Below are 15,876 nucleotides of genomic sequence, written 5' to 3'. Positions count from 1 at the left end.
CTAACACACTTAAAGAAACAGAAATCACCCCCCAACGCCCAAAACAATAAAAAAGAAAAAAAGAATCAGAAATCATACAGTGCCTGCTCTCAGGACATAATGGACTTATACTAGAAATTAATAACAGGGAACTATATGGGAAATCCTAATATACGTGGACATTAAAAAGCACCTCTAACAGGTTCAGTGAAGAAATCTCAAGAGGATTAAAAACACTTTGGGACAACATGGGAATACTCCTTATCAAAATCTGTGGGACACAGCAGCATTGAATGCATGTGCTGAAGAAGAAGAAAGATCTATGATCAGTAATCTAAGGTTTCACTTTAGGAATCCAGAAAAAGAAGAACAAACTAAATCCAAAATAAGCAGAAGAAAAGAAATAATAAAAATTAGAATAGAAATCCATGAAACTGAAAACAGGAAATCAATAGAGAAAATAAAAAAAACCAAAAGCTGCCTCTTTGAAAAAAATCAGTAAAATCAATAAGTGCCTAGCCAGGCCAAATAAGGAAAAAAGAAGACACAGATTCTAATATCAGAACTGAGAGAGGAATATCACCAGAGATCTCATTAACTTTAAAAGGGTTGTAAAGGAATATCTGGGCTTCCCACGTGTCTCAGTGGTAAAGAGCACGTCTGGGGAGCTACAGTCCATAGGGCAGCGAAGAGTTGGACACACAAAGGAATATGTGATCAACTCTATGCAAATATGCCCACATATTTGATAGTCGAAATGAAATGGACCAACTCTTTGAAAGACACAACCTGCAAACACTCACACAAGAAGAAATAGATGATCTGAATAAGGCTGTATCTGTTAAAGAAATTGAATCGGAAATTAACATCTAGTTCTTTTTCAGTGAATGGGCTAGACCACTAAAACTGTTGCTATGATTAACACAAAGGTATAGTGTAATTAATAGAATTAAAGGCAATATAATATTCTTGTCATTTGCTTTATCTATATACTACATTTTCTATGTGACTTGGATTTCTTTGAGCATCATTACCTAATAGAAAAATAATATTAGCTGATTAGCTATGAAAGGGGTGAAATTCTACTTTATCCTAGAAATATTGATTGCTATTATGTTTGCCTTTTGTGTATATTTATGTATATTTGTATATTATGTATATGTGTGTATTTATTTCTGTATATTTATGTATATTATGTTTGCCTTTTATGTATATTTACCAAGAAGATAATTTGTGAGCTTCCTGAAGATTGATTGTGTGATTCAGCCATGTAGTCTCCAGCACTCTTTAGTGGTGCTAGTGGTAAAGAACCTGCGTGCCAGTGCAGGAGATGTAAGAGATGTGGGTTCAATCCCTGGGTTGGGAAGGCCCCCTGGAGGAGGAAATGGCAACCCCCCACTCCAATATTCTTGCCTGGGAAATCCCATGGACAGAGGAGCCTGGGGAGCTACTGTCCATAGCGTCGCAGAGAGCCCGACACGACTGAAGAGACTTGTATGCATGTACCTTTGTGATGTATTTCACTTTTAAAGGAAATTTGGGGGGAGAATTAAGAGCTGCTCTTTGCCTGAAAAACTATTTAGGTGAGAACATTCCTCTGATAATGGTTTTTATGGGTCTTTTACCTGGTGAGTTGTTCATTTCATGATTGCTCATATTCTTGAATGTCTGTGTTCCAGTAGAGTCAGTTCAAAATTATGAAACTCACTCTGCATCTGTATCTCTAAATTCACCTCAGATGGCACGTTCTGAGGACATTTTAAGGCCATAGCACCGACCACTGCTTTCAGATTGACATCACTCCATGCAGCTTGGCTTTTGTGACGCTGCATATTAATCAAAATCCAGAAGGCAGGAGCAGAAGCAGTGTTAAAGTTTCTGAAAGCAAAATCTGAAAAATAGTGTTATTACTTCTGATTTCTTTGTTTTAATGCCAGAACTAGGGGTATTGTGAAGCACGTGTTAGTAAGCATAACCTTGAAATGTCAGGCTGGAAGGAGTTGCTGTAATCTGTACATAGTTCTAGGTATTATAGAAAATGTCTGTAAATGACATTTAATTTAGTTTTCATAGCTGATGTTGGAGAAGGCAATGGCAACCCACTCCAGTACTCTTGCCTGGAAAATCCCATGGATGGAGGAGCATGGTAGGCTGCAGTCCATGGGGTCACTAAGAGTCAGACACGACTGAGCAACTTCACTTTCACTTTCACCTTTCCTCAAAGTAAACGTTTGTTGTTGTTGTTGTTGAATGAGTCAACAAATAAACAAGTGAAAAAAGCTTATTGAAGCATGCTTTTTAAAAAAATTGTTGGCCTTGTCTTTAACCGTAACTACAATCACATGTTGACCTGCTCGACCTGGGCCAGTTCACCCATCCCTAGGCAACATAGTGGTCCCATTCTCCAGGGAGGTCACAGATTGATGCTGAACTTAGCGGGGGCAACTGATTGGCAGAGAGCACTACAGCCCAGAACTCCTGGGCTCCAGTTTCCTTCTGCCTCAGCCTCTAGAGTAGCTGCGACTATAACGGGCACCACTACACCCTATAATCACATCTTACGTATAGTATACATTTAATTACTTTATACACTTGAGCATTTCTTTATAACATTGTCAGTTGGTCTTTCTCATTCACATTTCCTAACTGACTTATTTCTTAACAATTATATTGAGGCCTTGATGTCAGTTTACCTATTTTAAATGTTGTTTTAGACATGGGTGAGCTTCAGCTAACTTCTAGGGCTCTGCCAATCACAACCAGAAATGGCCCAAGACAGCACTGTGTAAATGCCAATAAAATTATCCTAGTTTTGCAGATGTTTAGATTTATCTGTATCAAATTTGACTGTGAATATGTGTCTCCATGTATAATGATCCAGAGCAAAAGGATGAAAGCTGTTCTTTAAAAAAAAGACATTCTGAATCTTTACTGTAAATTATACACCATACAAAATCAGTCCAAATTGTTCAAACTCTTGGACACTCACAGTGTTATTATGCTCACTGCTCAGAGAACTGTATAATTATCCCAGTTAACAGCAATTTGCTAGTGCTGATCTCCTAAGAAGAGATGCAAGACTTACAGAACTAAAATAAGTACAGATGTGGGTCCCTGTTTTTGTTCTCTGACTCTGCATGTGAAAAACAAGCACTTAATTCCAGGCTCTTTTCATTTCTCTAGTTAAGATGTTAAGCTAGATAGATCAAGTGGTTGTGTGGTAAATAAAAATTTCAACAGTGAGCTAAATTTTCTTAATGGGAAAGGACATGAATTTTCCTTACCTAATGAAGAAACTGTGTTTAGTTCATGCTATCTTTTTCCTTGCTCAGCAAGGGAAAACTCTTTCTGAGAATACTTTGGTTTGGGGTGACACTTTATTATAATTTATTACAGTATCAAAAAGTAATGAGAAAAAAAACTAATGGAAAAGCGGATGAGAACTAAGCAAGACTAGAGCCATATTCCTACCTCTAAAGGGAGCCAGACCCAAAATGGTTTTGATTTAAATAAAATGAATGAAACCAAGTTATAACACTGGTATTGGTGGTTACCCACCCCCTACACCCCACCCTGGTTTCTTCACTGATTGAAAGAAGAATTGGGGTATCCAGAAGGAAGTCATTACAAAGTATATAAAACCTTCTTTTGAGTACATAAACCTCACTCTCCCAGCGGCTCCTCTGGGTCCTTTAAATCAGTCTTCCCTCTTAATTGTGTCAATTAGCAGTACCCTGAGTAAGCCACAGGGGCAAAGCTGAGAAGTCAGAGAAGGAGGTGAATATGTGGCAGTTCTCTTGACATAATGGAGACTAACCTAAATTACACACTTTATTATAATGGCATTACTAACCTAAATATCATTTCGGATGATTCATTCCTATCATACTCATGGGGGAAAGCTACAAGAAAGCCTGAAAGAGAATCAGCTCCTCATTTTTTATCGTTTGATTTGGCACATTCTGCCTTATATATAATAGCAAGTTAAGAGCGTGTGGCATTTGCAATCCATCTCCAAAGAGTTGCTCTTTTAAATCCAGCCTGGATCAATAGGATCAAAAATGGTGGACATTTAAGCATAGTTTAAAGGAGATTGTTAGGAACCAGGCTGTTTTTACCCTGAGCACACTTCTCAGTTAGTTACTCTGTGGTAACTGGAGCTAATAGAACAGTTCTCCATGGGCAAAATGAATCTGAGAGTTTGAGGCAGTGACCTAGATAATCCAGGCAAACTGCCCACTTTTGCCTGGAGTGTCAGCAAAATTGCTCTAATTCCCCACTTCACTAGTGGAGGCCTAGTCAGTTTTCTTCAGCATCCTATTAAACTCTGCGCTCCTCTTCTCAGTCTGTAGGACGGGGCTGAATGTGTCAGCTGGAGCTCGTTCTCTGGAGCTCTGGCTTTGATTGCTATTGAACTGGATGGGACTGAAAGAATAATTCTGTTGAACTCAGGGGAGCTGTGCGGTCATGCTATACCATCCAATCACTCTTGTGTCATTTAAAATGATGCTGTGTGAATAGGAATAACCGAATGCTTCAATCCTGGTCACTCTGTTACTTCATCCATTTACAGATATTTATTAAGTGTCTGTTATATTGTGTTAGAGTCCACAGTAGTGGTGTGTATGTGGCTTTAGAAGAAATTGGTCGTTTCTTTTGCCATCAGCCCCTGAACAACCTTCATGGGTTTGGGGAATTTCCCAAACCCATGTCTGCTCCCTGCTGCTCTCTGGGGAAGGCGTCTACACACTTTTCCAGCATCACGTTTCAGGGATGATACAGGTTAGATTTTGCTGACAAAGCCAGTGAAGCAAAGAATCAAGCATTGTGTGCGTGGTGGCAGCTCTAAGCTCCAGAGCAGCAGAGGGTTGTCGAGCACCTTTGCGTGCTCACCATTCTCAGTGATGGTGGTAGAAGATGGAAGATCTGTGCTCAAGGGAGCTGCAGCAGTATCTCTATGGAACTAGTTCCACCATGTGATTTGGGCATTGGTCTTTGCTGTGCAGCCTCTGTAACTGTTGTGTCTCCCCAAGGGATCCAGTAGAAGCCCAGTACACTTTAACATATTATTTTCCTGAATAAACTAGCTACAGTTGGTTTCTCTTGTTGCTGTTTTCAGTTGTGTCCGACTCTTTGCAAACCCATGGACTGCAGCACACCAGGCTTCCGTATCCTTCACCATCTCCTGGAGCTTGTTCAAACTCATGTCCGTTGAGTCAGTGATGCCATCCAACCATCTCGTCCTCTATTGTCCCCTTCTCTTTGGTTTTTCTTACTTGAATTAAATGGTCAACGAGGAACACAAGAGAGGTCATTGCTCCTGACAGAAGAAGGGTGTCAGGAATATAATTATGTGTGAAGCCACTCTTGCTAACCCTAACTGAGGCTCAAGTGTACTTTGGCTCAAGTGCATGGACAGAGTAGAAATTTTGTCTTTGAATAAGATATGATTGAAATGTGAATACATAGAAAAATGAATTTTGTTGTTGTTCAGCCCTTAAGTTGTGTCTGATTCTTTGTGATGCCATAAACTGCAGCACACCAGGCTCCCCTGTCCTTCACTATCCCCCCAAGTTTGCTCAGACTCATGTCCACTGAGTTGGTGATGCTATCCAACCATCTCATCCTTTGTCACCCCCGTCTCCTTTTGCTTTCAATCTTTCTCAGAATCATGGTCTTTGAAGGATAATAGATGTCAAATAGGTATCTAGTCTCAATTATGAATTGTGGTGCTTTGCTAAGACTGAAAAATTAGGGGATTTCAAACTAAAAACTTGAGTTTGTGCCCCCTTATTATATTAGGCCAATTAATGCAACAGGCATGCACTCAAATCTCAGCAGTTTACCACCAAAGAAGTTTAATTCTCAGTCATGTCAGAATCTGATTCTGGTATAGCCCCTTCCTCGGGTAGTTCTCATACAAGAGGGGACTTGGGCCATATCACAGAACAGATGGCCTCCAAAGCCATTAACTGTCTCAGGGAGAATGGGGAAGAAGGGACAAACTATATCTTAACTCTCTGAGATCAGAAATGACTTACTTCATATTTCCAACCTAACTTCCAGAAGTTAGGGAATATAGGGAAGCACAGAGACACCTGGTCAGCCTTAAGCCTCTCTGGCAGTCTGTGCTTTGGTCATTCAGTACTCATTCACTTTCTCTCCCCACACACGGAGTCCATATGCTCCCCACCCTGAAAGGAGATAACCCAGTCTTGTTCAGTAACTGTGATCGCCTCAAGGCCCAGATCTCTGGGTGGTCTATATCATCTTCATCATGTCCAGATGTTACTACTTTGGCTCCTGGAGGCTGTGAATAAAATATAGCAAAATGTCTGTGCTTCTCCTTGTTACACTAGAAAAGGTATATATTTTTTAAACGGGGATGAGATAGAGGCGACAAAAGACACAAATCCCGTCAGGAGGGAGGAGGAATGAGATGGAGCTGTCAGTGCCTCTTGGAGGTTATGAAATCACTCTGGGCAAAAAAGTCCCCTTCCTTCCCTGTGAGCATAAGAGAGGTCTTGATTATGTCCTGCTCCTCTCTCTTAGAAGAGCTCCCTCCCTGGCCCCTTTCTTTCCAGGAACCCAGGCTGTATCTTCTCAGCTGTTTTTATTTTTCCATTATCTTTGGCAAAATGTGAAATAGATATTGGGGAATATGACCACTTTGCAAATTACAAAATTTCTCAGCCTTCTTCTCCCACATGAAATATTAAGAGCTTATGGATTGTTTCCATTCTCAAAGTATCAGAGGGATTGTATGCCTATGTATATGTATGATGAATGTATAGTTTGGCTTGTGATCTCTGGCAAAATAATTTATTCCCCCCTGGAAACTTAGTAGGTTTCTGACCTATTTGCATCCAGTCAGTTTTATGGGCCAGTGAGTATACACAGAGTTCTTTTTGAAACATAGTTTTAAATATGCTTTTTCCCTTCCTTTGTTTTTTGCTTAGATGCCAACTTCTCTCAACTCAACTGAGATTTTGTTGGACACTTCCAATGCACCACTTCAAAATCGTGGTCCTATATTTTATTCTTATTCCTGCTGCTTACCCCATTCTGTGAGACAGATTGCTATTCATATATCAACAAGGAAGTAATAACTGTGGTTTAGTTTTTGTGGCTAGTTAATCCTACGAGAATGGGATTACTTGGGCTCATTTATATCATCAAGGAGAAAAACAAATGAAAACAAAAACAAAGTGTATGTCTTAAGCTGATAGCCCTGCTATTGCTACTGCCTATTCCCACTCTTGTAAAAGATCTGTTTTTGTTGGTTCTTTATATTTTTTTCAGCTTTTTCAAGTTAACTGATCATTAACAGTCCAAGGTACAGTCCGCATTTATGTCAATCTTTTAATATTATAAGATACTCACTTGATATAAGATTTATACTATCATAACATCCTTTACTCAAAGTTATTGCAAAAAATCTTCCCCCTTCCCATGGAACTTATATCTGATGGCATAATTTACTACTACAGTTCTTTTGCTGTATGTAGCTTCTGGGGACTTCCTAGATGGCACAGTGAGAAAGAATCTGCCTGTAATGCAGGAGATGCAGAAGACAGGAGTTTGATCCCTAGGTCAGGAAGATCCCCTGGAGTAGGAAATGGCAACCCACCCCAGTATTCTTGCCTGGAAAATTCCACAGACAGAGGAGCCTTGTGGGCTACAGTCCACGGGGTTTCAAAGAGTCGAACACAACTGAGCAACTGAGCAGTCTCTAGGATGTTGATAGAAAAATCATCTCTACAGACCAACGAAGTAGAGCCTTAAGTTTTTAAATGCTGCATGTAATCTTCGTGAACAGCTAATAGAGATATTTTGCACCCTTAAAATTCTCCAGGCCCAGGATAAATTCTCCATCTCTCCATTTTGATAGGATGATACAGTCTGTGAAATGTTTAAATTAATATTTTACTAGTCTTTCATTTCAAATATAGACTCACACTTCCCAATGGCAAATCTTTTTTAACTGAAGACTACACACACACACACACACACACACACACACATACACATACATTTTGGTAGACTTGGTAAAGAAATGTAGGCCAATGTCGTTTTCCTAACTACAAACCTTTTATGTATTTTTAACTGAAGATTAGATTTCTTTGATGGACTTGGGAGAGAATTTGGACTTGCTATTTTTCCAAAATGATGCTTCTTTGTCCAACAGTAGTTAGGTTTCTTGCTACTGTCACATTACTTGTTGTGCAAGAAGAAGGTTTTTTGTGCAAAAAAACAGGTGCATTTCATTGTAAACAGATAAGAATCACACCTGTAACTAGATAGAGGGGGAGTTACTTCTGTATGCCTTTAATTTATTCTATTCTGTGATGAATAATAATTTACAGTCAAGACACCAGCTTGGATTTCCTTTCCCATTGAGTCAATGCAGAATTATTAAAACAATCCTGTCCTTCTCAATCTGTTATAGTTCCCTGAGCTGTATAGACATCAATATAATTAACAATATTTGCATTGGTGGCAAGAATTAGCAATGGTCTAACTCTGTCCATTAGTTTAAAATACTTTTGCAGCAGTTACTGAATGTTCAAAAGGCTGGCTAAAAATGTGAAAGGAGAAGAAAGACTGCCAGATTATTCTCTTATTTTCAACTTCTAATTAAGGTATTTTGACAACACACAAAAGGAACATTTTCAGATAAAAACACTTTGGGGGAGTATAACATGCCATTAATTGTGATGCTTTTGTAACACATTGAATCTCTCCTTTTTGCAGCTACACTGTTCCAGGAATACATCCTCACTTGGAATTGTTTTTGTGATTAAAAAAAAAAATGAGGGGGTGGGAGAGAGTATGTTTTTGCTCAATCACCACACATATATATCCGTAGACAAATGCAGGGGGACCACACACAGTACATAGAAGGAAATTTGATGTGGCACAGGATATTTACTTCTGACTACAATAATTAATCACTCAGGACAGCCAAATTAACCTAAGTAGGAGATGTTAAGAATAAACTGGACCTAAAAAAAAAAAAAAGAAAGTAAAAAACAAAAGGGAAGAGAGTAAAGAGACTGGCAAGCTTTGTGAATTCCTGGCATGGAATGAAATACTCTGATCAAGCCTAGGACCTAAATACAATGTTAGAACTGCCCCCTTTGCTCTCAGAGCCCTTCCTTCCTTGGAAAGTATGGGTATGATAGTATATGACCAGTGATGAGTTTTTCAGTAAATACTGCATGAAATATGAGAAAGAATGTTCTTTTAGATTTTGTCAAACTAGTCATCATTTATCTGTAATTTTCAAGTGCTCAGGTTCCAAATGATAACAAAACATCTAAGTTTATTGTTTAGAAGAAAGGAAATATTGACTTAAAATTTAACTTTAAAAAGAATTAGTACTTGATTTTCATTCATACACATTTAATGATATTTTTGAGGAACTTGATTGCTGTTCAAATATCAGTTGATCTTTGTACCATAATTGTTTATTTACTTTTAAAAATGCAATCTAGATGAATAGATTTTGTCAATTACATAGAATTTGACTCTTAAGAAGCTTACTGTACAGTTTAAAGTTTAAAATGTCTTCAGTAAAAACAAGCACTCTGATGGAGCTGGACAAATCTGTAAGAATTTCATATACATTTTCTAAATGTTGACTGCTGTTGTCTGAATAAGCCCAGATGTCTTCTGAATTTGTAGGATTATTCCTCTTTTCCCAATCTGTCGCTGTGAATCTTACTTCTATGTCTATTTACCAGTGCATGACCATAACAGTAATTGGATGTTAAATCTTACAAAACAAAGTTCCATCTTTCTGTTAATTCAAAGCCATTTTTTTGCTTTTATTGGAAGAATTTTTTTAATTTTCATTTCATAGAAATGCAGAGAAAACAGTTTTTTTTTCTAACTATGAAACAAGTATATCTTTAGTATTTGTCTTCTGATGAACTTGATGAGTAATCAGGCTGTTGTGAAAGAATAAAAATAATATAGGGTCAAAAAAATTTTTGGAGTTATTAATTTTATAAAATGTAAACCTAAATGTAGATGTAAGCAAGGGGACTTTGCTGAAGGATGAGGTAGTTGCTGAGAGATTAGTTATTGGTATTAAGCAATAGTAGTAATCACCATCTGAAACTAAATACAAAGAGCACTTGTAACTACTGCTGTTTGTAGAAAGCATGGAAAAAGAAATTAAAAGGGAGGGGTTGAGATTCAGGGTGACACATTTTGAAGTGCTTAATTCATAATTTTAAATGCTATTTCTACTAAAAATGGAGCTATCTCAAGTAATTGGCAAACATCAGAACTAGTCCCTTCAGCATTTTTTCTGAACTAAAATTTGCTTTGACATCAAAGAGCAGACTTTTTTTTTAAGTAAGTAAAAAACATTTATGCATAGGGCTGACATGGAATTAATCAAGTTAGGAGGTCTGGGATATTTCCATCACCAGTAAGAGCATTTCTAAGTTCTTGCAGTTCAGGACTAGGAATATATTTTTCCAAATCTCACACTTGTATTCTTTGCTGGGGGAAGTTAATTCAGGTCTATTCTTTGCGGTGTGTTGGAGGAATTATCTCATCTCTCACTCAGAATATGAGGTCGTTGACACATGGCTTTATGGGACAGACCCTCAGGCCAAAAAAGAGAGATCATCATCTCAGCGTATTGCTGTCATAATTTCTCTGACTCCCATTTTATTTGCATTTGTGAATGTTTGAGCTCTTTCAGAAAAAAATCTTAATTTCTCTTCATTTTGGTTTCTTATGGGCTTACCTGGTGGCTCAGAAAATAAAGCCTCCACCGGCAATGTGGGATACCCAGGTTCGATCCCTGGATGGGGAAGAACCCTTGGAGAAGGGAATGACAACCCACTCCAGTGTTCTTTCCTGGAGAATTCCATGGACAGAGGAACCTGATGGGCTACAGTTCATGGGGTCACAAAGAGTCAGACATGACTGAGGGACTAACACTTTTCACTTTGATTTCTTAATTCAAGTGATTGGAATTTTCCTGAAAAAGTAAAAATTTTAAAACTTGGTGTATATGTTCTGCAGGATTTCTTAACCATCCCAGCAAATGTGAAGTGTATCTCTCCTTAGGATATAATGCATGGGTTTGCTTATATTGGCAAACTTATTTAGGCCTGTTCTGAGATCTCAAAATTTCTTTTGGGTGCTCTAATGTAGAGAAAATTCCTTTTGCTACACAGAACTATTAAATGATAATCCAAACAAGTTTTATCTCCAGTCTTTTCAATAAAAGCTGAAAAAATCAAGTATTCAGATATTTTAGCTAAATGTCTGTTCTTCTGTAGAAATAAAACATCTAAGTGTTAAATTTTTTTAGTATTTAATTATTTTAATATGTACAAACATCATAATCTTATGGAAAGCAATCACATTTTCTTGCATGATTAACCTTAACTGGAGACTGAGGAGACAAACTGTGCTGTGATATACAATGAACTATGTGGTATACAATGAATTGCTACTCAGCAATAAATCGCAACACATCTCTGATACATTAAATCTCTGATATAATAAATAGCAACAAATCTCTGAGGCATTAAAAAATATAAATGGATCTCAAATGCATTATGCTAAGTGAGTGAAACCATACTCAAAATTGTCTGATTTCACTTATATGTTTTTTCAAAGGCAAAACTAGTGGGGAACAGGAATGAGGATAAGAATTAGTTTCAAAAAGAGAAGAAGGAATTTTTTTAGGTAATGAGTATCTTAATTGAGGTGATGGACATCTTAGATGACTAAGTTTTTGTCAAAACATAGAATTTCATTATAAAAGTGAACAACTTTACTAAGTGTAAATTATATCTTATTTTAATGTATTTATGTTTAATTGGAGGGTAATTGCTCTACAATATTGTGTCAGTTTCTGCCATACATCAGCATGAATCAGCCATAGGTATACATATGTCCCCTCTCTCTTCAACCTTCCACCTCATCCCACCCCTCTAGGTTGTCACAGAGCACCAGTTTGTGCTCCCTGAGTCAAAGAGCACATTCCCACTGGCTATCTATGTTACATATGATAATGTATGTTTCCATGCAACTCTCTCAATTCATCCCACTCTATTCTTCCCCCAACTGCATCCCGTATCATAGGCTCTAGGTTCATCCACCTCATTAGAACTGACTCAAATGTAAATTATATTTTAATAAAAAACAAGACAACAAATCTTAAGGATATAAGGAGAAAATTGCAAATACAATGTAATATATAACTAAATGAATAATATTTAGTTTAAAATGACTATAAAAAAGAACAAGCAGTTCTTAGAGATCTTAAAAGAAGTATGGTAATTGTTGATTTGTAAAATCAGTACATGGACTGAATAAAGAGTAACAGAGGTAATAAAATTAATACTAGATATAATTCAAATAATCCATCAGGAACTATAGTGTATTTATAAAAAATGCATCCTTAACAATCAAATGACTCAGTAACTATGAAAATGGAAGAATGGAGAGAGTTATATCAGTGCAGATTAAATTAAAGCAGATTAGGCTATGAAAATTGTGAAAAAAAAGTCATATAGAACCATGAGTAGTATTAAACATTGAGGGAGGTTATATGTAATGCACATAAGGACTTGAAAAGTTCCATTGGCCTGTTACCCTGGAAATCAGTGGTGCACCCATATGACTCTAACCCTACTGAGATCAGGATAAGGCAATGAGAAAGGCATTCCAATTTTATTACCAGTTCCAGAACCAGGCCACATCAAGAAGACAGCTGACCCATGCCCTGACTCTTGATGATTATGAAACAGTGACTTAGTACTGACATCTCTACTAACGCTGCCAAGAAAAACCAAAGGCCTCTCTGACTCTGCTCCGTAGCAGCAAACACAAAAGCATAAAAGCTTCACCTCTGACCTGTTTTCTCCTTACAAATCTCACCCCACTCCATCATTCTCATAGGGAATAAACCAGATCTGGAAGGCTAGCTGTATGGAGTTCTAGGGGATATAAGCTTTTACTTTCTAGCTTCTGCACATCTGCACATCACGAGTTTAAAATGAATGTTGAACAATCTGCCACACTCATCAAAAACATCATCTAATTTGTCCCCTCTCTATATGCACATATACACAGAGAGATACATATATACATAAACATATACATGATTATGTTGTGTTTAAACAGAATATTTCTATGCCTTCACAGAAACGGATGGGGCATCTGGTGTGGAAGGAATATTTACTTTTGATTATAAAACTCTTTTGTATTGTTTACACATATGCAGGTATTTTTTACCATAGGTAGTAACTCTATTTTAATTAAAAGATTGAGTTTTGAAATAAAGACTTGTATCAAATGCTTTTCTGCTGCATAGTATTCTATCTGGTCTTTATAATAATGTTGTGACATCAATTTGCAGAACACTTTTATTGTCTTTTTTTAATTGAGGATTGTGAGCTGCAAAATTTTTTGGTGTTCAAGTTCATAAGATGAAGTGTGTTAAAACTTACATAGCAGTATAATATTAATGGGACTGACTAGTCTTTTCTTTGGAGAAGGCAATGGCACCCCACTCCAGTACTTTTGCCTGGAAAATCCCATGGATGGAGGAGCCTGGTAGGCTGCAGTCCATGGGGTTACTAAGAGTCGGACACGACTGAGCGACTTCATTTTCACTTTTCACTTTCATGCACTGGAGAAGGAAATGGCAACCCACTCCAGTACTCTTGCCTGGAGGAACCCAAGGACGGCCTGGTGGGCTGCTGTCTATGGGGTCGCACAGAGTTGGACACGACTGAAGCAATGCAGTAGCAGTCTCTTCTTGGGGTGATTTAGTAATATTTATGAAAATTTAAAATGTCTATACCTTCATATTTAGCATTTCTACTTTTTGGATTTTATTCTATACAAATATCCCCCCAAGTGTTTGATAAGACACCTACAAGAAAGTTTGTTATAGTTTCCTTTGTAAAGGAACCAATGAGAGCAAGCTAAATACACATCAATTTGAAACCGGTTAAATAATGAAAACCTATACAGTCCTTGTAAATAAAAGAAAGTTAAATAATGTATTGACAAGTGAAATATGTCCAAGTAAATTACCTGAAAAATTTCAAGTTGCAAAATAATATTTTTGATTCTTAACTAATAGTATGATAAATATGCTAATACTCATGAAAAGAATTGTAATTATGTACAGCCAATTACTTAGAGTGGTTATTTCTGATCAGGGAAATTTTCAGAGGCTTTTGTTTTCAAATTATATTTATGTAGCACTTGTATTTAAACTTTGTGTAATATTTGCAAGCTGAAAATAAAAATATAAGAAATGGTAAAATACTAGATGATTAAAATACATGATTTCTGTGGTTCTCATCGATATATTATTGTATAGGTTTGGCCTGTGAGTCTCCTAAAAGCCTGAAGAGATTGATAGAACAGCTTGTTATCTTCTAAGATGAATGGTCTAGCATAAAAGAATCTCTGGATAATTGAATATTATGAGATCTGCACATGAATCAAAACTCTCCCTTCAGTAAGCCGTGTAACGTAACTGAGCCACAATTTTGTTTTTTAAGATATCTATTTGTATCAGAGATTTTAAAATTATGATTGATTACTTTAAATTGGGCTTCCCTGGTGGCTCAGATGGTAACAAATCTACCTGTAATGCAGGAGACCCAAATTTGATCCCTGGGTTGGGAAGATCCCCTGGAGAAGGAAATGGCAGCCCACTCCAGTATTCTTGCCTGGAGAATCCCATGGAGAGAGGAGCCTGATGGGCTACAGTCCATGGGGTTACAAAGAGCACTTTCATTACTTTTCCTATTACAGGCTATGCTGCTGTAGATTTTCTTATACATGTCTCCCTGTGTATATATATATGCTTCTGAAAGATACATACATACATATCCTTTCCTAGCCACATAGATACAATTTTTTTTTTCAATTTTCTGATAAAAGCTGAGTGACTTTGTTTTTCACATTTAGTTTTAGTGCCACCTAAATTACAATTTTTGTATGGCTGAGGTAGGAATCAATTTTTGATTGTTCCATCTATAGGACCAATTTTCTTGGCAACATATATCTTTTTCCTATTACTTTCAAATTTCACCTCCACTATATTTCAAATTTTCACATAATATATGGGTATGTTTCTTTGCTTTATGTTTTGTTTCACTTGCTTTTTTCTCTCTCTGCACTTAATTTCTTATTTATTGCGTTTACCTATCTTGTTATCTGACTGGAGTTAAAAGTATGTCAGGAAACACAATTCTCAGGCTGACATTTATTTTTGCAATTTTAGAGTAGAGGATAAAAAGCAAATTTGAAAGTATTTGTGTTTATATTTTCATAAGTATTTGGAAGAGGGAAAATAATATGTTTCAGCCTCAATTCTTCCCTTCTTCATAAAGGAAGTGTCTTCAAAAGGAGGGAATCAGTTACAACAGAAAAACAGAACTTGGAGCCAGAATATCCTGGTCTTATTTCTGGATGTCCTTTCTGTTTCCTTCATTATAAAAGATGAGTAAAACCATCATTTCCTGCTTTATAGAAGGTAATCATTATGCTCTGTAAACCGTTATGCTAACACAAGTTACATGATTATCTTATAAATGCTTTTTTAGAAAGTGGACATGGGAAATATTGTTAGCTATATACACACAAATATACCTGGGTGTGTGTGTATCACCTTCATGAACCGAGCACCCTTTGTGTACGTGCTTAAATGATGGCTATAGTGCTGTAGTAGTAACAGTAGTAGAAGTCTGGTAATATAGTACTGATAGAAGTAGTAATATTTAGTAACATTTAAGCTGCTAACTCACCAAGCAGCATCTTCTCTTGCTTCTCAGTTTTGACATAGATTTTAAGTAACCCAGTGGCCTGGGGGCTTTGGGTTCTTCTGTGCTGTGTGCT

Source organism: Oryx dammah, unplaced genomic scaffold, assembly GCF_014754425.2.
Source record: "Oryx dammah isolate SB20612 unplaced genomic scaffold, SCBI_Odam_1.1 HiC_scaffold_11, whole genome shotgun sequence".
Taxonomy (NCBI): Eukaryota; Metazoa; Chordata; class Mammalia; order Artiodactyla; family Bovidae; genus Oryx; species Oryx dammah.
Note: the sequence above shows the minus strand (reverse complement) of the source record.